Raw genomic sequence first — 24,441 nt, forward strand, 5'->3', positions numbered from 1 at the left:
CATGGCACGAGAAATACGTGACAAATGCACAAGCTTCAGTAACCGACTCGATCAACTGGAAGAAAGAATGTCAGCGATGGAGGATCAAATGAATGAAATGAAGCGAGAAGAGAAACCAAAAGAAAAAAGAAGAAAAAGAAATGAACAAAGCCTGCAAGAAGTATGGGATTATGTAAAAAGACCAAATCTACGTCTGATTGGGGTACCTGAAAGTGAGGGGGAAAATGGAACCAAGTTGGAAAACACTCTTCAGGATATCATCCAGGAGAACTTCCCCAACCTAGTAGGGCAGGCCAACATTCAAATCCAGGAAATACAGAGAACGCCACAAAGATACTCCTCGAGAAGAGCAACTCCAAGACACATAATTGCCAGATTCACCAAAGTTGAAATGAAGGAAAAAATCTTAAGGGCAGCCAGAGAGAAAGGTCGGGTTACCCACAAAGGGAAGCCCATCAGACTAACAGCAGATCTCTCGGCAGAAACTCTTCAAGCCAGAAGAGAGTGGGGGCCAATATTCAACATTCTTAAAGAAAAGAATTTTAAACCCAGAATTTTATATCCAGCCAAACTAAGTTTCATAAGTGAAGGAGAAATAAAATCCTTTACAGATAAGCAAATGCTTAGAGATTTTGTCACCACTAGGCCTGCCTTACAAGAGACCCTGAAGGAAGCACTAAACATGGAAAGGAACAACCGGTACCAGCCATTGCAAAAACATGCCAAAATGTAAAGACCATCAAGGCTAGGAAGAAACTGCATCAACTAACGAGCAAAATAACCAGTTAATATCATAATGGCAGGATCAAGTCCACACATAACAATCTTAACCTTAAATGTAAATGGACTAAATGCTCCAATTAAAAGACACAGACTGGCAAACTGGATAAAGAGTCAAGACCCATCAGTCTGCTGTATTCAGGAGACCCATCTCACACGCAGAGACATACATAGGCTCAAAATAAAGGGATGGAGGAAGATTTACCAAGCAAATGGAGAACAAAAAAAAGCGGGGGTTGCAATACTAGTCTCTGATAAAACAGACTTTAAACCATCAAAGATCAAAAGAGACAAAGAAGGCCATTACATAATGGTAAAGGGATCAATTCAACAGGAAGAGCTAACTATCCTAAATATATATGCACCCAATACAGGAGCACCCAGATTCATAAAGCAAGTCCTTAGAGACTTACAAAGAGACTTAGACTCCCATACAATAATAATGGGAGACTTCAACACTCCACTGTCAACATTAGACAGATCAACGAGACAGAAAGTTAACAAGGATATCCAGGAATTGAACTCATCTCTGCAGCAAGCAGACCTAATAGACATCTATAGAACTCTCCACCCCAAATCAACAGAATATACATTCTTCTCAGCACCACATCGTACTTACTCCAAAATTGACCACGTAATCGGAAGTAAAGCACTCCTCAGCAAATGTACAAGAACAGAAATTATAACAAACTGTCTCTCAGACCACAGTGCAATCAAATTAGAACTCAGGACTAAGAAACTCAATCAAAACCGCTCAACTACATGGAAACTGAACAACCTGCTCCTGAACAACTACTGGGTACATAACGAAATGAAGGCAGAAATAAAGATGTTCTTTGAAACCAATGAGAACAAAGATACAACATACCAGAATCTCTGGGACACATTTAAAGCAGTGTGTAGAGGGAAATTTATAGCACTAAATGCCCACAAGAGAAAGCAGGAAAGATCTAAAATTGACACTCTAACATCGCAATTAAAAGAACTAGAGAAGCAAGAGCAAACACATTCGAAAGCTAGCAGAAGGCAAGAAATAACTAAGATCAGAGCAGAACTGAAGGAGATAGAGAGACAAAAAACCCTCCAAAAAATCAATGAATCCAGGAGTTGGTTTTTTGAAAAGATTAACAAAATTGACAGACCACTAGCAAGACTAATAAAGAAGAAAAGAGGGGGCGGAGCAAGATGGCCGAATAGGAACAGCTCCAGTCTCCAACTCCCAGCGCGAGTGACACAGAAGACCGGCGATTTCTGCATTTTCAACTGAGGTACTGGGTTCATCTCACTGGGGAGTGCCAGACGATCGGTGCTGGTCAGCTGCTGCAGCCCGACCAGCGAGAGCTGAAGCAGGGCGAGGCATTGCCTCACCTGGAAAGCGCAAGGGGGAAGGGAATCCCTTTTCCTAGCCAGGGGAACTGAGACACACAACACCTGGAAAATCGGGTAACTCCCACCCCAATACTGCGCTTTAAGCAGACAGGCACACCAGGAGATCATATCCCACACCTGGCCGGGAGGGACCCACACCCACGGAGCCTCCCTCATTGCTAGCACAGCAGTCTGTGATCTACCGGCAAGGCAGCAGCGAGGCTGGGGGAGGGGCGCCCGCCATTGCTGAGGCTTAAGTAGGTAAACAAAGCTGCTGGGAAGCTCGAACTGGGTGGAGCTCACAGCAGCTCAAGGAAACCTGCCTGTCTCTGTAGACTCCACCTCTGGGGACAGGGCACAGTAAATAATAACAAACGCAGCAGCTCTGCAGACGCAAACGGCTCTGTCTGACAGCTTTGAAGAGAGCAGTGGATCTCCCAACACGGAGGTTGAGATCTGAGAAGGGACAGACTCCCTGCTCAAGTGGGTCCCTGACCCCTGAGTAGCCTAACTGGGAGACATCCCCCACTAGGGGCAGTCTGACACCCCACACCTCACAGGGTGGAGTACACCCCTGAGAGGAAGATTCCAAAGCAAGAATCAGACAGGTACACTCGCTGTTCAGAAATATTCTATCTTCTGCAGCCTCTGCTGCTGATACCCAGGCAAACAGGGTCTGGAGTGGACCGCAAGCAATCTCCTACAGCTACAACCTACAGCTGAGGATCCTGACTGTTAGAAGGAAAGCTATCAAACAGGAAGGACACCTACACCAAAACCCCATCAGTACATCACCATCATCAAAGACCAGAGGCAGATAAAACCACAAAGATGGGGAAAAAGCAGGGCAGAAAAGCTGGAAATTCAAAAAATAAGAGTGCATCTCCCCCGGCAAAGGAGCGCAGCTCATCGCCAGCAACGGATCAAAGCTGGACGGAGAATGACTTCGACGAGATGAGAGAAGAAGGCTTCAGTCCATCAAATTTCTCAGAGCTAAAGGAGGAATTACGTACCCAGCGCAAAGAAACTAAAAATCTTGAAAAAAAAAGTGGAAGAATTGATGGCTAGAGTAATTAATGCAGAGAAGCTCACAAACGAAATGAAAGAGACGAAAACCATGGCACGAGAAATACGTGACAAATGCACAAGCTTCAGTAACCGTCTCGATCAACTGGAAGAAAGAATGTCAGCGATGGAGGATCAAATGAATGAAATGAAGCGAGAAGAGAAACCAAAAGAAAAAAGAAGAAAAAGAAATGAACAAAGCCTGCAAGAAGTATGGGATTATGTAAAAAGACCAAATCTACGTCTGATTGGGGTGCCTGAAAGTGAGGGGGAAAATGGAACCAAGTTGGAAAACACTCTTCAGGATATCATCCAGGAGAACTTCCCCAACCTAGTAGGGCAGGCCAACATTCAAATCCAGGAAATACAGAGAACGCCACAAAGATACTCCTCGAGAAGAGCAACTCCAAGACACATAATTGCCAGATTCACCAAAGTTGAAATGAAGGAAAAAATCTTAAGGGCAGCCAGAGAGAAAGGTCGGGTTACCCACAAAGGGAAGCCCATCAGACTAACAGCAGATCTCTCGGCAGAAACTCTTCAAGCCAGAAGAGAGTGGGGGCCAATATTCAACATTCTTAAAGAAAAGAATTTTAAACCCAGAATTTTATATCCAGCCAAACTAAGTTTCATAAGTGAAGGAGAAATAAAATCCTTTACAGATAAGCAAATGCTTAGAGATTTTGTCACCACTAGGCCTGCCTTACAAGAGACCCTGAAGGAAGCACTAAACATGGAAAGGAACAACCGGTACCAGCCATTGCAAAAACATGCCAAAATGTAAAGACCATCAAGGCTAGGAAGAAACTGCATCAACTAACGAGCAAAATAACCAGTTAATATCATAATGGCAGGATCAAGTTCACACATAACAATCTTAACCTTAAATGTAAATGGACTAAATGCTCCAATTAAAAGACACAGACTGGCAAACTGGATAAAGAGTCAAGACCCATCAGTCTGCTGTATTCAGGAGACCCATCTCACACGCAGAGACATACATAGGCTCAAAATAAAGGGATGGAGGAAGATTTACCAAGCAAATGGAGAACAAAAAAAAGCGGGGGTTGCAATACTAGTCTCTGATAAAACAGACTTTAAACCATCAAAGATCAAAAGAGACAAAGAAGGCCATTACATAATGGTAAAGGGATCAATTCAACAGGAAGAGCTAACTATCCTAAATATATATGCACCCAATACAGGAGCACCCAGATTCATAAAGCAAGTCCTTAGAGACTTACAAAGAGACTTAGACTCCCATACAATAATAATGGGAGACTTCAACACTCCACTGTCAACATTAGACAGATCAACGAGACAGAAAGTTAACAAGGATATCCAGGAATTGAACTCATCTCTGCAGCAAGCAGACCTAATAGACATCTATAGAACTCTCCACCCCAAATCAACAGAATATACATTCTTCTCAGCACCACATCGTACTTACTCCAAAATTGACCATGTAATCGGAAGTAAAGCACTCCTCAGCAAATGTACAAGAACAGAAATTATAACAAACTGTCTCTCAGACCACAGTGCAATCAAATTAGAACTCAGGACTAAGAAACTCAATCAAAACCGCTCAACTACATGGAAACTGAACAACCTGCTCCTGAACAACTACTGGGTACATAACGAAATGAAGGCAGAAATAAAGATGTTCTTTGAAACCAATGAGAACAAAGATACAACATACCAGAATCTCTGGGACACATTTAAAGCAGTGTGTAGAGGGAAATTTATAGCACTAAATGCCCACAAGAGAAAGCAGGAAAGATCTAAAATTGACACTCTAACATCGCAATTAAAAGAACTAGAGAAGCAAGAGCAAACACATTCGAAAGCTAGCAGAAGGCAAGAAATAACTAAGATCAGAGCAGAACTGAAGGAGATAGAGACACAAAAACCCTCCAAAAAATCAATGAATCCAGGAGTTGGTTTTTTGAAAAGATCAACAAAATTGACAGACCACTAGCAAGACTAATAAAGAAGAAAAGAGGGGGCGGAGCAAGATGGCCGAATAGGAACAGCTCCAGTCTCCAACTCCCAGCGCGAGTGACACAGAAGACCGGCGATTTCTGCATTTTCAACTGAGGTACTGGGTTCATCTCACTGGGGAGTGCCAGACGATCGGTGCTGGTCAGCTGCTGCAGCCCGACCAGCGAGAGCTGAAGCAGGGCGAGGCATTGCCTCACCTGGAAAGCGCAAGGGGGAAGGGAATCCCTTTTCCTAGCCAGGGGAACTGAGACACACAACACCTGGAAAATCGGGTAACTCCCACCCCAATACTGCGCTTTAAGCAGACAGGCACACCAGGAGATCATATCCCACACCTGGCCGGGAGGGACCCACACCCACGGAGCCTCCCTCATTGCTAGCACAGCAGTCTGTGATCTACCGGCAAGGCAGCAGCGAGGCTGGGGGAGGGGCGCCCGCCATTGCTGAGGCTTAAGTAGGTAAACAAAGCTGCTGGGAAGCTCGAACTGGGTGGAGCTCACAGCAGCTCAAGGAAACCTGCCTGTCTCTGTAGACTCCACCTCTGGGGACAGGGCACAGTAAATAATAACAAACGCAGCAGCTCTGCAGACGCAAACGGCTCTGTCTGACAGCTTTGAAGAGAGCAGTGGATCTCCCAACACGGAGGTTGAGATCTGAGAAGGGACAGACTCCCTGCTCAAGTGGGTCCCTGACCCCTGAGTAGCCTAACTGGGAGACATCCCCCACTAGGGGCAGTCTGACACCCCACACCTCACAGGGTGGAGTACACCCCTGAGAGGAAGATTCCAAAGCAAGAATCAGACAGGTACACTCGCTGTTCAGAAATATTCTATCTTCTGCAGCCTCTGCTGCTGATACCCAGGCAAACAGGGTCTGGAGTGGACCGCAAGCAATCTCCTACAGCTACAACCTACAGCTGAGGATCCTGACTGTTAGAAGGAAAGCTATCAAACAGGAAGGACACCTACACCAAAACCCCATCAGTACATCACCATCATCAAAGACCAGAGGCAGATAAAACCACAAAGATGGGGAAAAAGCAGGGCAGAAAAGCTGGAAATTCAAAAAATAAGAGTGCATCTCCCCCGGCAAAGGAGCGCAGCTCATCGCCAGCAACGGATCAAAGCTGGACGGAGAATGACTTCGACGAGATGAGAGAAGAAGGCTTCAGTCCATCAAATTTCTCAGAGCTAAAGGAGGAATTACGTACCCAGCGCAAAGAAACTAAAAATCTTGAAAAAAAAAGTGGAAGAATTGATGGCTAGAGTAATTAATGCAGAGAAGCTCACAAACGAAATGAAAGAGACGAAAACCATGGCACGAGAAATACGTGACAAATGCACAAGCTTCAGTAACCGTCTCGATCAACTGGAAGAAAGAATGTCAGCGATGGAGGATCAAATGAATGAAATGAAGCGAGAAGAGAAACCAAAAGAAAAAAGAAGAAAAAGAAATGAACAAAGCCTGCAAGAAGTATGGGATTATGTAAAAAGACCAAATCTACGTCTGATTGGGGTGCCTGAAAGTGAGGGGGAAAATGGAACCAAGTTGGAAAACACTCTTCAGGATATCATCCAGGAGAACTTCCCCAACCTAGTAGGGCAGGCCAACATTCAAATCCAGGAAATACAGAGAACGCCACAAAGATACTCCTCGAGAAGAGCAACTCCAAGACACATAATTGCCAGATTCACCAAAGTTGAAATGAAGGAAAAAATCTTAAGGGCAGCCAGAGAGAAAGGTCGGGTTACCCACAAAGGGAAGCCCATCAGACTAACAGCAGATCTCTCGGCAGAAACTCTTCAAGCCAGAAGAGAGTGGGGGCCAATATTCAACATTCTTAAAGAAAAGAATTTTAAACCCAGAATTTTATATCCAGCCAAACTAAGTTTCATAAGTGAAGGAGAAATAAAATCCTTTACAGATAAGCAAATGCTTAGAGATTTTGTCACCACTAGGCCTGCCTTACAAGAGACCCTGAAGGAAGCACTAAACATGGAAAGGAACAACCGGTACCAGCCATTGCAAAAACATGCCAAAATGTAAAGACCATCAAGGCTAGGAAGAAACTGCATCAACTAACGAGCAAAATAACCAGTTAATATCATAATGGCAGGATCAAGTTCACACATAACAATCTTAACCTTAAATGTAAATGGACTAAATGCTCCAATTAAAAGACACAGACTGGCAAACTGGATAAAGAGTCAAGACCCATCAGTCTGCTGTATTCAGGAGACCCATCTCACACGCAGAGACATACATAGGCTCAAAATAAAGGGATGGAGGAAGATTTACCAAGCAAATGGAGAACAAAAAAAAGCGGGGGTTGCAATACTAGTCTCTGATAAAACAGACTTTAAACCATCAAAGATCAAAAGAGACAAAGAAGGCCATTACATAATGGTAAAGGGATCAATTCAACAGGAAGAGCTAACTATCCTAAATATATATGCACCCAATACAGGAGCACCCAGATTCATAAAGCAAGTCCTTAGAGACTTACAAAGAGACTTAGACTCCCATACAATAATAATGGGAGACTTCAACACTCCACTGTCAACATTAGACAGATCAACGAGACAGAAAGTTAACAAGGATATCCAGGAATTGAACTCATCTCTGCAGCAAGCAGACCTAATAGACATCTATAGAACTCTCCACCCCAAATCAACAGAATATACATTCTTCTCAGCACCACATCGTACTTACTCCAAAATTGACCATGTAATCGGAAGTAAAGCACTCCTCAGCAAATGTACAAGAACAGAAATTATAACAAACTGTCTCTCAGACCACAGTGCAATCAAATTAGAACTCAGGACTAAGAAACTCAATCAAAACCGCTCAACTACATGGAAACTGAACAACCTGCTCCTGAACAACTACTGGGTACATAACGAAATGAAGGCAGAAATAAAGATGTTCTTTGAAACCAATGAGAACAAAGATACAACATACCAGAATCTCTGGGACACATTTAAAGCAGTGTGTAGAGGGAAATTTATAGCACTAAATGCCCACAAGAGAAAGCAGGAAAGATCTAAAATTGACACTCTAACATCGCAATTAAAAGAACTAGAGAAGCAAGAGCAAACACATTCGAAAGCTAGCAGAAGGCAAGAAATAACTAAGATCAGAGCAGAACTGAAGGAGATAGAGACACAAAAACCCTCCAAAAAATCAATGAATCCAGGAGTTGGTTTTTTGAAAAGATCAACAAAATTGACAGACCACTAGCAAGACTAATAAAGAAGAAAAGAGGGGGCGGAGCAAGATGGCCGAATAGGAACAGCTCCAGTCTCCAACTCCCAGCGCGAGTGACACAGAAGACCGGCGATTTCTGCATTTTCAACTGAGGTACTGGGTTCATCTCACTGGGGAGTGCCAGACGATCGGTGCTGGTCAGCTGCTGCAGCCCGACCAGCGAGAGCTGAAGCAGGGCGAGGCATTGCCTCACCTGGAAAGCGCAAGGGGGAAGGGAATCCCTTTTCCTAGCCAGGGGAACTGAGACACACAACACCTGGAAAATCGGGTAACTCCCACCCCAATACTGCGCTTTAAGCAGACAGGCACACCAGGAGATCATATCCCACACCTGGCCGGGAGGGACCCACACCCACGGAGCCTCCCTCATTGCTAGCACAGCAGTCTGTGATCTACCGGCAAGGCAGCAGCGAGGCTGGGGGAGGGGCGCCCGCCATTGCTGAGGCTTAAGTAGGTAAACAAAGCTGCTGGGAAGCTCGAACTGGGTGGAGCTCACAGCAGCTCAAGGAAACCTGCCTGTCTCTGTAGACTCCACCTCTGGGGACAGGGCACAGTAAATAATAACAAACGCAGCAGCTCTGCAGACGCAAACGGCTCTGTCTGACAGCTTTGAAGAGAGCAGTGGATCTCCCAACACGGAGGTTGAGATCTGAGAAGGGACAGACTCCCTGCTCAAGTGGGTCCCTGACCCCTGAGTAGCCTAACTGGGAGACATCCCCCACTAGGGGCAGTCTGACACCCCACACCTCACAGGGTGGAGTACACCCCTGAGAGGAAGATTCCAAAGCAAGAATCAGACAGGTACACTCGCTGTTCAGAAATATTCTATCTTCTGCAGCCTCTGCTGCTGATACCCAGGCAAACAGGGTCTGGAGTGGACCGCAAGCAATCTCCTACAGCTACAACCTACAGCTGAGGATCCTGACTGTTAGAAGGAAAGCTATCAAACAGGAAGGACACCTACACCAAAACCCCATCAGTACATCACCATCATCAAAGACCAGAGGCAGATAAAACCACAAAGATGGGGAAAAAGCAGGGCAGAAAAGCTGGAAATTCAAAAAATAAGAGTGCATCTCCCCCGGCAAAGGAGCGCAGCTCATCGCCAGCAACGGATCAAAGCTGGACGGAGAATGACTTCGACGAGATGAGAGAAGAAGGCTTCAGTCCATCAAATTTCTCAGAGCTAAAGGAGGAATTACGTACCCAGCGCAAAGAAACTAAAAATCTTGAAAAAAAAAGTGGAAGAATTGATGGCTAGAGTAATTAATGCAGAGAAGCTCACAAACGAAATGAAAGAGACGAAAACCATGGCACGAGAAATACGTGACAAATGCACAAGCTTCAGTAACCGTCTCGATCAACTGGAAGAAAGAATGTCAGCGATGGAGGATCAAATGAATGAAATGAAGCGAGAAGAGAAACCAAAAGAAAAAAGAAGAAAAAGAAATGAACAAAGCCTGCAAGAAGTATGGGATTATGTAAAAAGACCAAATCTACGTCTGATTGGGGTGCCTGAAAGTGAGGGGGAAAATGGAACCAAGTTGGAAAACACTCTTCAGGATATCATCCAGGAGAACTTCCCCAACCTAGTAGGGCAGGCCAACATTCAAATCCAGGAAATACAGAGAACGCCACAAAGATACTCCTCGAGAAGAGCAACTCCAAGACACATAATTGCCAGATTCACCAAAGTTGAAATGAAGGAAAAAATCTTAAGGGCAGCCAGAGAGAAAGGTCGGGTTACCCACAAAGGGAAGCCCATCAGACTAACAGCAGATCTCTCGGCAGAAACTCTTCAAGCCAGAAGAGAGTGGGGGCCAATATTCAACATTCTTAAAGAAAAGAATTTTAAACCCAGAATTTTATATCCAGCCAAACTAAGTTTCATAAGTGAAGGAGAAATAAAATCCTTTACAGATAAGCAAATGCTTAGAGATTTTGTCACCACTAGGCCTGCCTTACAAGAGACCCTGAAGGAAGCACTAAACATGGAAAGGAACAACCGGTACCAGCCATTGCAAAAACATGCCAAAATGTAAAGACCATCAAGGCTAGGAAGAAACTGCATCAACTAACGAGCAAAATAACCAGTTAATATCATAATGGCAGGATCAAGTTCACACATAACAATCTTAACCTTAAATGTAAATGGACTAAATGCTCCAATTAAAAGACACAGACTGGCAAACTGGATAAAGAGTCAAGACCCATCAGTCTGCTGTATTCAGGAGACCCATCTCACACGCAGAGACATACATAGGCTCAAAATAAAGGGATGGAGGAAGATTTACCAAGCAAATGGAGAACAAAAAAAAGCGGGGGTTGCAATACTAGTCTCTGATAAAACAGACTTTAAACCATCAAAGATCAAAAGAGACAAAGAAGGCCATTACATAATGGTAAAGGGATCAATTCAACAGGAAGAGCTAACTATCCTAAATATATATGCACCCAATACAGGAGCACCCAGATTCATAAAGCAAGTCCTTAGAGACTTACAAAGAGACTTAGACTCCCATACAATAATAATGGGAGACTTCAACACTCCACTGTCAACATTAGACAGATCAACGAGACAGAAAGTTAACAAGGATATCCAGGAATTGAACTCATCTCTGCAGCAAGCAGACCTAATAGACATCTATAGAACTCTCCACCCCAAATCAACAGAATATACATTCTTCTCAGCACCACATCGTACTTACTCCAAAATTGACCATGTAATCGGAAGTAAAGCACTCCTCAGCAAATGTACAAGAACAGAAATTATAACAAACTGTCTCTCAGACCACAGTGCAATCAAATTAGAACTCAGGACTAAGAAACTCAATCAAAACCGCTCAACTACATGGAAACTGAACAACCTGCTCCTGAACAACTACTGGGTACATAACGAAATGAAGGCAGAAATAAAGATGTTCTTTGAAACCAATGAGAACAAAGATACAACATACCAGAATCTCTGGGACACATTTAAAGCAGTGTGTAGAGGGAAATTTATAGCACTAAATGCCCACAAGAGAAAGCAGGAAAGATCTAAAATTGACACTCTAACATCGCAATTAAAAGAACTAGAGAAGCAAGAGCAAACACATTCGAAAGCTAGCAGAAGGCAAGAAATAACTAAGATCAGAGCAGAACTGAAGGAGATAGAGACACAAAAACCCTCCAAAAAATCAATGAATCCAGGAGTTGGTTTTTTGAAAAGATCAACAAAATTGACAGACCACTAGCAAGACTAATAAAGAAGAAAAGAGAGAAGAATCAAATCGACGCAATTAAAAATGATAAAGGGGATATCACCACCGACCCCACAGAAATACAAACTACCATCAGAGAATACTATAAACACCTCTACGCAAATAAACTGGAAAATCTAGAAGAAATGGATAATTTCCTGGACACTTACACTCTTCCAAGACTAAAGCAGGAAGAAGTTGAATCCCTGAATAGACCAATAGTAGGCTCTGAAATTGAGGCAATAATTAATAGCCTACCAACCAAAAAAAGTCCAGGACCAGATGGATTCACAGCTGTATTCTACCAGAGGTACAAGGAGGAGCTGGTACCATTCCTTCTGAAACTATTCCAATCAATAGAAAAAGAGGGAATCCTCCCTAACTCATTTTATGAGGCCAACATCATCCTGATACCAAAGCCTGGCAGAGACACAACAAAAAAAGAGAATTTTAGACCAATATCCCTGATGAACATCGATGCAAAAATCCTCAATAAAATACTGGCAAACCGGATTCAGCAGCACATCAAAAAGCTTATCCACCATGGTCAAGTGGGCTTCATCCCTGGGATGCAAGGCTGGTTCAACATTCGCAAATCAATAAACATAATCCAGCATATAAACAGAACCAAAGACAAGAACCACATGATTATCTCAATAGATGCAGAAAAGGCTTTTGACAAAATTCAACAGCCCTTCATGCTAAAAACGCTCAATAAATTCGGTATTGATGGAACGTACCTCAAAATAATAAGAGCTATTTATGACAAACCCACAGCCAATATCATACTGAATGGGCAAAAACTGGAAAAATTCCCTTTGAAAACTGGCACAAGACAGGGATGCCCTCTCTCACCACTCCTATTCAACATAGTGTTGGAAGTTCTGGCTAGGGCAATCAGGCAAGAGAAAGAAATCAAGGGGATTCAGTTAGGAAAAGAAGAAGTCAAATTGTCCCTGTTTGCAGACGACATGATTGTATATTTAGAAAACCCCATTGTCTCAGCCCAAAATCTCCTTAAGCTGATCAGCAACTTCAGCAAAGTCCCAGGATACAAAATTAATGTGCAAAAATCACAAGCATTCTTATACACCAGTGACAGTCAAACAGAGAGCCAAATCAGGAATGAACTTCCATTCACAATTGCTTCAAAGAGAATAAAATACCTAGGAATCCAACTTACGAGGGATGTAAAGGACCTCTTCAAGGAGAACTACAAACCACTGCTCAGTGAAATCAAAGAGGACACAAACAAATGGAAGAACATACCATGCTCATGGATAGGAAGAATCAATATCGTGAAAATGGCCATACTGCCCAAGGTAATTTATAGATTCAATGCCATCCCCATCAAGCTACCAATGAGCTTCTTCACAGAATTGGAAAAAACTGCTTTAAAGTTCATATGGAACCAAAAAAGAGCCCGCATCTCCAAGACAATCCTAAGTCAAAAGAACAAAGCTGGAGGCATCACGCTACCTGACTTCAAACTATACTACAAGGCTACAGTAACCAAAACAGCATGGTACTGGTACCAAAACAGAGATATAGACCAATGGAACAGAACAGAGTCCTCAGAAATAATACCACACATCTACAGCCATCTGATCTTTGACAAACCTGAGAGAAACAAGAAATGGGGAAAGGATTCCCTATTTAATAAATGGTGCTGGGAAAACTGGCTAGCCATAAGTAGAAAGCTGAAACTGGATCCTTTCCTTACTCCTTATACGAAAATTAATTCAAGATGGATTAGAGACTTAAATGTTAGACCTAATACCATAAAAATCCTAGAGGAAAACCTAGGTAGTACCATTCAGGACATAGGCATGGGCAAAGACTTCATGTCTAAAACACCAAAAGCAACGGCAGCAAAAGCCAAAATTGACAAATGGGATCTCATCAAACTAAAGAGCTTCTGCACAGCAAAAGAAACTACCATCAGAGTGAGCAGGCAACCTAGAGAATGGGAGAAAATTTTTGCAATCTACTCATCTGACAAAGGGCTAATATCCAGAACCTACAAAGAACTCAAACAAATTTACAAGAAAAAAACAAACAACCCCATCCAAAAGTGGGCAAAGGATATGAACAGACATTTCTCAAAAGAAGACATTCATACAGCCAACAGACACATGAAAAAATGCTCATCATCACTGGCCATCAGAGAAATGCAAATCAAAACCACAATGAGATACCATCTCACACCAGTTAGAATGGCGATCATTAAAAAGTCAGGAAACAACAGGTGCTGGAGAGGATGTGGAGAAATAGGAACACTTTTACACTGTTGGTGGGATTGTAAACTAGTTCAACCATTATGGAAAACAGTATGGCGATTCCTCAAGGATCTAGAACTAGATGTACCATATGACCCAGCCATCCCATTACTGGGTATATACCCAAAGGATTATAAATTATGCTGCTATAAGGACACATGCACACATATGTTTATTGCAGCACTATTCACAATAGCAAAGACTTGGAATCAACCCAAATGTCCATCAGTGACAGATTGGATTAAGAAAATGTGGCACATATACACCATGGAATACTATGCAGCCATAAAAAAGGATGAGTTTGTGTCCTTTGTAGGGACATGGATGCAGCTGGAAACCATCATTCTTAGCAAACTATCACAAGAACAGAAAACCAAACACCGCATGTTCTCACTCGTAGGTGGGAACTGAACAATGAGATCACTTGGACTCGGGAAGGGGAACATCACACACCGGGGCCTATCATGGGGAGGGGGGAGGGGGGAGGGATTGCATTGGGAGTTATACCTGATGTAAATGACGAGTTGATGGGTGCAGCACACCAACATGGCACAAGTATACATATGTAGCAAACTTGCACGTTGTGCACATGTACCCTACAACTTGAAGTTTAATAATAATAAATAAATTAAAAAAAAAAAAAAAAAGAAAAAAAAGAAAAAAAAATATACTTAAAACCATTGAATTGTACACTTTAAACAGGGGGACTTCACGATACGTGAATTATATCTCAAGCGCAGCAGTTTAAAATAAAAAGATACTCCATTCCTTAAAAAAAAAAAAAAAAAAAAAGAAGAAAAGAGAGAAGAATCAAATCGACGCAATTAAAAATGATAAAGGGGATATCACCACCGACCCCACAGAAATACAAACTACCATCAGAGAATACTATAAACACCTCTACGCAAATAAACTGGAAAATCTAGAAGAAATGGATAATTTCCTGAACACTTACACTCTTCCAAGACTAAACCAGGAAGAAGTTGAATCCCTGAATAGACCAATAGTAGGCTCTGAAATTGAGGCAATAATTAATAGCCTACCAACCAAAAAAAGTCCAGGACCAGATGGATTCACAGCTGAATTCTACCAGAGGTACAAGGAGGAGCTGGTACCATTCCTTCTGAAACTATTCCAATCAATAGAAAAAGAGGGAATCCTCCCTAACTCATTTTATGAGGCCAACATCATCCTGATACCAAAGCCTGGCAGAGACACAACAAAAAAAGAGAATTTTAGACCAATATCCCTGATGAACATCGATGCAAAAATCCTCAATAAAATACTGGCAAACCGGATTCAGCAGCACATCAAAAAGCTTATCCACCATGATCAAGTGGGCTTCATCCCTGGGATGCAAGGCTGGTTCAACATTCGCAAATCAATAAACATAATCCAGCATATAAACAGAACCAAAGACAAGAACCACATGATTATCTCAATAGATGCAGAAAAGGCTTTTGACAAAATTCAACAGCCCTTCATGCTAAAAACGCTCAATAAATTCGGTATTGATGGAACGTACCTCAAAATAATAAGAGCTATTTATGACAAACCCACAGCCAATATCATACTGAATGGGCAAAAACTGGAAAAATTCCCTTTGAAAACTGGCACAAGACAGGGATGCCCTCTCTCACCACTCCTATTCAACATAGTGTTGGAAGTTCTGGCTAGGGCAATCAGGCAAGAGAAAGAAATCAAGGGGATTCAGTTAGGAAAAGAAGAAGTCAAATTGTCCCTGTTTGCAGGCGACATGATTGTATATTTAGAAAACCCCATTGTCTCAGCCCAAAATCTCCTTAAGCTGATCAGCAACTTCAGCAAAGTCTCAGGATACAAAATTAATGTGCAAAAATCACAAGCATTCTTATACACCAGTGACAGTCAAACAGAGAGCCAAATCAGGAATGAACTTCCATTCACAATTGCTTCAAAGAGAATAAAATACCTAGGAATCCAACTTACGAGGGATGTAAAGGACCTCTTCAAGGAGAACTACAAACCACTGCTCAGTGAAATCAAAGAGGACACAAACAAATGGAAGAACATACCATGCTCATGGATAGGAAGAATCAATATCGTGAAAATGGCCATACTGCCCAAGGTAATTTATAGATTCAATGCCATCCCCATCAAGCTACCAATGAGCTTCTTCACAGAATTGGAAAAAACTGCTTTAAAGTTCATATGGAACCAAAAAAGAGCCCGCATCTCCAAGACAATCCTAAGTCAAAAGAACAAAGCTGGAGGCATCACACTACCTGACTTCAAACTATACTACAAGGCTACAGTAACCAAAACAGCATGGTACTGGTACCAAAACAGAGATATAGACCAATGGAACAGAACAGAGTCCTCAGAAATAATACCACACATCTACAGCCATCTGATCTTTGACAAACCTGAGAGAAACAAGAAATGGGGAAAGGATTCCCTATTTAATAAATGGTGCCGGGAAAATTGGCTAGCCATAAGTAGAAAGCTGAAACTGGATCCTTTCCTTACTCCTTATACGAAAATTAATTCAAGATGGATTAGAGACTTAAATGTTAGACCTAATACCATAAAAATCCTAGAGGAAAACCTAGGTAGTACCATTCAGGACATAGGCATGGGCAAAGACTTCATGTCTAAAACACCAAAAGCAACGGCAGCAAAAGCCAAAATTGACAAATGGGATCTCATTAAACTAAAGAGCTTCTGCACAGCAAAAGAAACTACCATCAGAGTGAACAGGCAACCTACAGAATGGGAGAAAATTTTTGCAATCTACTCATCTGACAAAGGGCTAATATCCAGAACCTACAAAGAACTCAAACAAATTTACAAGAAAAAAACAAACAACCCCATCCAAAAGTGGGCAAAGGATATGAACAGACATTTCTCAAAAGAAGACATTCATACAGCCAACAGACACATGAAAAAATGCTCATCATCACTGGCCATCAGAGAAATGCAAATCAAAACCACAATGAGATACCATCTCACACCAGTTAGAATGGCGATCATTAAAAAGTCAGGAAACAACAGGTGCTGGAGAGGATGTGGAGAAATAGGAACACTTTTACACTGTTGGTGGGAGTGTAAACTAGTTCAACCATTATGGAAAACAGTATGGCGATTCCTCAAGGATCTAGAACTAGATGTACCATATGACCCAGCCATCCCATTACTGGGTATATACCCAAAGGATTATAAATTATGCTGCTATAAAGACACATGCACACGTATGTTTATTGCAGCACTATTCACAATAGCAAAGACTTGGAATCAACCCAAATGTCCATCAGTGACAGATTGGATTAAGAAAATGTGGCACATATACACCATGGAATACTATGCAGCCATAAAAAAGGATGAGTTTGTGTCCTTTGTAGGGACATGGATGCAGCTGGAAACCATCATTCTCAGCAAACTATCACAAGAACAGAAAACCAAACACCGCATGTTCTCACTCATAGGCGGGAACTGAACAATGAGATCACTTGGACTCGGGAAGGGGAACATCACACACCGGGGCCTATCATGGGGAGGGGGGAGGGGGGAGGGATTGCATTGGGAGTTATACCTGATGTAAATGACGAGTTGATGGGTGCAGCACACAAACATGGCACAAGTATACATATGTAGCAAACCTGCACGTTGTGCACATGTACCCTACAACTTGAAGTTTAATAATAATAAATAAATAAATAAATAAATAAATAAATAAGAAAGGATGTGCAAGATTAAAAAAAAAAAAAGAAAATTTAGGTCTCAACAGAATACATATTCCAAGAGAAACCTTAAGGATTCTTACCTTAAGCTCATTGTCTTCAAATATCAGAATGGAGAGCGACTTGTCAAAGGTTAGATATAGCATCATTTTTTCTTTCCTTCTCAGACTTCTGATATAATTCTTGTATTTTTTTTGCAAAATATTGAGTTGTCTAATTGACTTATGTATTTTAAGTAAAGGTCATAATTAACTGTGTTTTTAAGGAAAGGAAACAAACTTTACAGCCTTTTTTTAAAGTCCTTGGAGCTCTCATTGTCAAGAGATATTCATTTGTTAACTTTATTCGATAAATGTAACTAAACTGGCACATTTTAAATTTCTGTAAAAATTACATTTAAGTTAGATTTTGGAAATGAAATGGTATTGCCTAACAACTAAAGGTATACTTTGAGATGATTTTGTTTACTTTCTAATTGATTTTAGTTTGACTTGGGTTCATAATGCTTTTAAAGTTTTCCTGTAGCATCTCAAGGTTCCCACTTCTAATCAGATGTGAATGATTGATATCAAACACCTGACCACATATGGATGATTATTATGTAAAGGAATCCAAGACAAATACTTTTTATGAATTCTATGAACCTGTAACACTAAAAAAGATTTCTTCTGTTTTTCAGTTTAAAGTTTTGTGATTTTCTTACATGAGTACATCCTTAATTGCTATTGTACTTATAGCATTTTAATATCAATTGTTATAAAATGTTCTTGTTGCTGTGCAATCATACAGCAGGTTTTAAATACTTAAAGCAATATTTGAATTCATAAAGTGAAGCTCACTTATGTCTATCTTACCATCACTTGAATGATTTATGGCTAAGATGACAATGATATCAACAGTAGTTAAATAGCAAATGTGACCAAATAGAATCCATTCTACTTCCTACTCAGAATTCCATGTAAAACTGCACAGGGTTCCCATCTCCCTGGGACATGACCCTTTCAATGTTTCAAGGTTCAATTGAACAAGAACCTTGCAATCCAACTGTTAGGGTGGCATTAGTCAGATATGAGCAGGCAGGAGGAAAGGTAGTTATATGGGAAGGAACACCCCAAAACGACTCTTAAGGTGCTTAGTAATCACTCATTCTATGGTTGAACTGTCAGATGTGTTAGCTACATTCAGGTAAAGAAGGGGAAAGGCAAAAGGGATGGCTATACAACCTTTCTGGGTGGCAGCAATGAGCAATGCCACCATTGGGTAGAATTTGTCTTGATCACTGGATTCTGCACATGTGCATTAACCAAGAGTAAGGGAGAGCCCCCCAAGCCTGGGTGTCAACTGCGCAAGAATAAAGGCAGGAACCCAAAGAAGAAAGTGAGAAAAAAGGTCAAATGCAGAGTGTACTGGGGCTGCTCCCAGCCAAGTTGGCCCACTCTTCTCTTAAAGCATACTGTCACTTCTGCAATACATTTTTTGCTAGATTTACTAACTGATCTTTTGGCTGAATTCTTTCTTGCAAGAAGACAAGATCCGAGGACACTTTCTGGAACTCCAGGCTTGGCAATATCTCTTGATGTTGTGACTCGCATGCTGTCGTGAGGTAAGGGCTACGCTCCCCGCTGTCTCCTCTCACATGTCTGCTCCTATCCGGCATAGTCTATGAGAATTCTGAGCATGCCAATCAAGCTCCCTGGCATCTCCGCTTTGTGTGCTCAGCTGAAGCACTTCCACCTAATGCCCGACAGAGCCCCTCCAGGCACTGAATGTTTTCTTCTTGCCAGAGACCCTAAGGCTTCTGATTACTTCCACATTCTCACAACTGACTTCTGGGGACTCACCACCCTGTCTTTCTTCACAGTTGGTCCTGCTGCCAATGCCATCACGACATCTCTCTTGCTAGCCAATGCCACCTACTTTTTCCTCTTCTTTTCCCAGATAGGCTCCAATAGAGTGGCTTTTTTTTTTTTTTTTTTGAGGCGGAGTTTCGCTCTGTCGCCCAGGCTGGAGTGCAGTGGCTGGATCTCAGCTCACTGCAAGCTCCGCCTCCCGGGTTTACGCCATTCTCCTGCCTCAGCCTCCCGAGTAGCTGGGACTACAGACACCCACCACCTCGCCCAGCTAGTTTTTTGTATGTTTTGGTAGACACGGGGTTTCACCATGTTAGCCAGGATGGTCTCGATCTCCTGACCTCATGATCCGCCCGTCTCGGCCTCCCAAAGTGCTGGGATTACAGGCTTGAGCCACCGTGCCCAGCCTAGAGTGGCTTTTTGAATGCTCTGTCACTGTCTCCTCTGCACTAATTCCATCTCTCGAAGGAATTTAGGTAAATTTCAGGTGCTATGGTCTTGGTTTAGGGTTCTCCTGGATGTAGCTACTACCCAATACTCTTTCCATGTTCTGACCACTGAATTCTCCGGGATTTACTAGTCAACTTCCCTCTTGTCTCTGGCCCTCCCCACTGTCCTTGACTTGCTTTGCCTGTATGCAGAGGGTTATCACACAAAAAGCTACAAAATTATAATTGGGCACAGTCATCTATAATTAGATGGGAGACCTATGGACCTGGGGGATCAACAGACCAAATGAGGCAAAGAAGTCACCTCTCAGTAGGGAGCATGTAATAAGGGTGCATGAAGTGTGAAGCTCCTCAGAGGCTAGGGATGCCTGGCCTAGTGTGGGAAAGAGATGGAGAGGATGTTCTTCCCCTTTCATAATGGATGAGAATGGACAGGATGCTCACTCTCCCCTGGCCTTTACTTCTGTCTGTCTTTCAGATGGACATTCAACACCCCACACTGTAGGAGTCACCCCTTGGATGCATTCTCAAAAGTTAGGACAAGATTGATTCCTAGACATTAAAGAAAAAGATGTTAGTTTTCTTTTGTAACTCTTCATGGCCTCAATACAAAACTATATGACTATGGAAGTCTGGCCAGAAAATGGTAGCCTTAATTTTAATACCATCTTGCAGCTGGACCTGCTTTGCAGGTGACAGGGTAAATGGTCAGAGGTACCCTATGTCCAGGCCTTTATGGCTCTAAAAGAAGATCAGAATCTCTCCAAAAATGCAAACTAGACCATGCCATTTTGGCTCTTGTGAGCCCCTCAGTGGGTAATTCTCCTATAAATGGCTTAGGAAATTTCCCAGCAGAGCATCCTCAGCCTCCTTTAATTAATCCTCCCACTGAGGATCCAAAGCCACCAGCCCCTTGTACTCACCAGAGGAATAGGAATGGGCACTGGGACACGAGGCCCCGGAGGCTGGTATCAACTGCGAGAGGTCCTACATCTGTCTTAAAATGTTCAATGGAAAGTTAGCTATGTTTTGCATGACTCCTGCCACTTTGGCAAGAAAAAACTTTCAATAATGTGCAAATGGCTCTTTTGGGGAAAAAAATCTTTCCAAGACTCTCGAACAAGTTTGCAGGGCCTGTGCCCTTTGCACATTAAACATCCCACAAGGAGCCGAACCTCCTTTTCTTTTCCAGCCAGTCCAATGGGGGAGGACTGGCAGTTTGACTTCAACTGACTTCCTGCCTGTCAAGGGTATAAATATCTTCTGGTCTTTGTAGACACCTTTCCAGGTTGGATAGAAGCTTACCCAGTGTGAATGGAAAAAGCAATGAGGGTAGTAAAGGCCCTCAAGGAGGTCGTCCCCTGGTTTGTCATTCCCAGGTCACTGCAAAGTTATAACAGTACATCCTTCACCTCACAGTTTACTCAACTTGTTTCTCGGGCCTTGGGAATCAGTTACTTTCGACTTTCCTCCCGGCATCCACAACACTCTGGAATGGTTGACAGAATTAACCAAACTCTCAAGCAAACCTTGGAAAAATTATGCCAGAAAACCTCAAAGCCATGACCAGAGCTATTATGTATTGCTCTACTAAGGCTGAGAAACATACCCACCTCTAACTTACAACTCAGTTCTTTTGAGTTATTATGTGGAAGATCCTTTCTTCACTTTCCTGTTGGATACTGAAACTTACCAACTCACTAATTATGTTACTTCTTTACCCCCGTCTCAGCAGGGAATTCAAAAACTGGCCAAAAGATATTTTCACATCCTGAAAACTCTGACCAAATTTTATACCCTCCAAGTACTCAAGTTCTCATTAAGACTTGGAAGGATGGAACTCCAAACTCTCAACTGAGTCTTATTTGGAGAGGTCCTTACACTGTTTTGCTCTCCACTCCTACAGCAGTTATGGTCCCAGGGATCACCAGGTAGATCCACTACTCCAAGATAAAGCTTGTGTGACTCATCTCTGGTAGAGGAAGTCGTAAAGGCCCCATTGGACACCTGGACCACTGAGCCCCTCCAGGGTCTCAAACTCCTCTTCAAGCAAATCCAAAAGAATAAAGATAAGTAAATTAGTAATGCTTTGGCCTGTTATACCATGAATCATAATACTCCTTGCAGGTTTACTAATATGTCTTTGCTACTGTGAACCAACACCACCCCCCACCCACCCCACCGCCCCAGGAAAAGGTCTCTTCTGCCCTACCTGGATTCAAATCTCAAAGCCATTATCTGGGTGGTGTTCTCTGTAATACTCACTGAGTTAATAGCTTTTTTCCCATAATCAACAGACATCTTAATTTGGCTCTAATCTGCTCTCTTTGGGACCATGCAGCCAAATGCTCTATGCTCCCAGCTAAAATCACCCTCATAGGCCCCAACAGCCCACAACTATATATATAAAAAATCTACAAGCAGCTCAATAGCTACTAAAGTTCACCAAATCTTCCTATCCCTCAACCTATGGGCTATGCACGAATTAGTTCTATCTAGGGCAGGAACAGCCTACTCAGCCACGATACAAGAATAGGCAACTTCTCAAACCCAATTTAGCCTCACCTATCACTGGGGCTTCTCTATACAAAACCTTCCCAGAGATGCATACAGTACCTAACACAAGCAAAGGGGACTTTCAAGCTTTTCTTAACACTTGCACTATTTTAGGCCCCTTGTTCTCCCCCATCACCTTCAGTCAGGTACCCCTAGGCATCACTACTGCCAGAGATTCTGGAACTTTTGTGGGTTCTCTCAACCCTGAGCACTGCAACACAACCATTATTATTGTCAATACCTCTCATACATTTTTTTTTTTTTTTATAGAAACTAAAATCTCCCAATACCAAGTAAGGTTCTCTACCTTACCAAGCCAGGAGGGGTCACACAAAAATTTCAAATCTTTAACTCCCTTTGGAAGCTCTTCTCCTTGACATTACTAGACACATGCTCTTCTGGGAAAATAAGAACCATCTTCCTACTCAAACTAGTCACTCATGTCTGGCTCTCCTAGCAGCTCCAACTTTAGTGACAGAATATCACATCTTGCATAGCCAATGAGGATATTGGTAATGTTTGGAATTGACTTTGCCTCCTTCCATATCCATTCTTGTCTACCTATGACAGAACTTTGCTTTCTGTGTGGGACACAGGCCCACCTATGCTTCTCTGCAAAGTGGACCAGAACACCCATGCTGGCTTACCTAACCCCTAGCATCTCATTGCCCCAGGTGATGCTTCTCGGCCCTTGCTCTTATTACTGGGGCCCACCAAGCAATTCAATTAATTCCCTTTCTTGTTGGGCTTGGCATTACCACAGGTGCCACAATGGGAATAGCCAGCATTGGCACTTACTCCTGAACCTACCACAGCCTGTCTCTGGAATTGGTTCAAGAGATAGAAATGACTGCTTGCTATAAAAGAGTTACAGTGACAAGTCAGTTCTCTCGCAGCTGTAGTTCTCAAACGTGGTAGAGGTCTTGACATGCTGGTTGCAGCTCAGAGAGGAACTTGACTGTGCTTGGAGGAGAGTACTGATCTGGGTTAAGAGATCAGGGCAGGCTCAGGAGCACATTTGAGGTCTCATAAACTAGGCTTCTCATCTTTGGGAAGGGGCTGCTGAGGGGTATCACCTGGTTCTGATTCTCATGGCCCCTCCCCTTCCTGGGACCCCTGACCTCTATCTTCCTTCTTCTCTTTTCTGGGCCTTGCTTTTTGAATCTACTAACTAAGTTTATTTCGTCCCATCTAGAAGCCGTCAGACTTCAAATAGTCTTGTGACAAGGATATCAACCTCTTTCCTAACCTTGAGGACAAGCAAGTTTCTGCATGTCTCCTCTGGACACTGTGGGTCAAACCTTTTGAGAGACAACAACAACCTCTGAAAGCTTCTTGCCATGACAGCAAGCAAGGAGGAGGGACCAGAAGACCCTCGACGCCCCTTTGCAGCAGGAAGTAGTTACAGAAGAATGACCTCCGCCCTAATTCCCAAAAGATTTCTGGGTCCCAACTCCTTAAGGGATAAATGTAAGAGGAGGCAGTTAGTCAGATATTAGCAGGCAGGAGGGGAAGTACCCATGTTGGAAGGAACAGCCCAGAACACCTCTTAAGATGCCCAGTACTCACTCTATGGTGGAACTGTCAAAGTGTGGTTAACTAGATCCTGATAAGGGAGAAAAAAGGCAAAAGCAGAATTCTTGAGAGCCACATAGGTGCAATGAGTACAAATTTGATGGCTATATGCCCTTCCCGGTGTCAGTAATGAGCAATGTTCCCATTGGGTGGGATTTGTATTGATCACTGCGTCCAGTGCACGTCCATTAACCACAGTAAGGGATGATCCCCCAAGCCTTGGTGAGAAGTGGGCAAGGAAAAAAGCAAGACCACAGCATATCAAATGCAGAATATCGCGGGGCTGTTTC

The sequence above is a fragment of the Chlorocebus sabaeus genome, chromosome 5 (assembly GCF_047675955.1).
Source record: "Chlorocebus sabaeus isolate Y175 chromosome 5, mChlSab1.0.hap1, whole genome shotgun sequence".
Taxonomy (NCBI): Eukaryota; Metazoa; Chordata; class Mammalia; order Primates; family Cercopithecidae; genus Chlorocebus; species Chlorocebus sabaeus.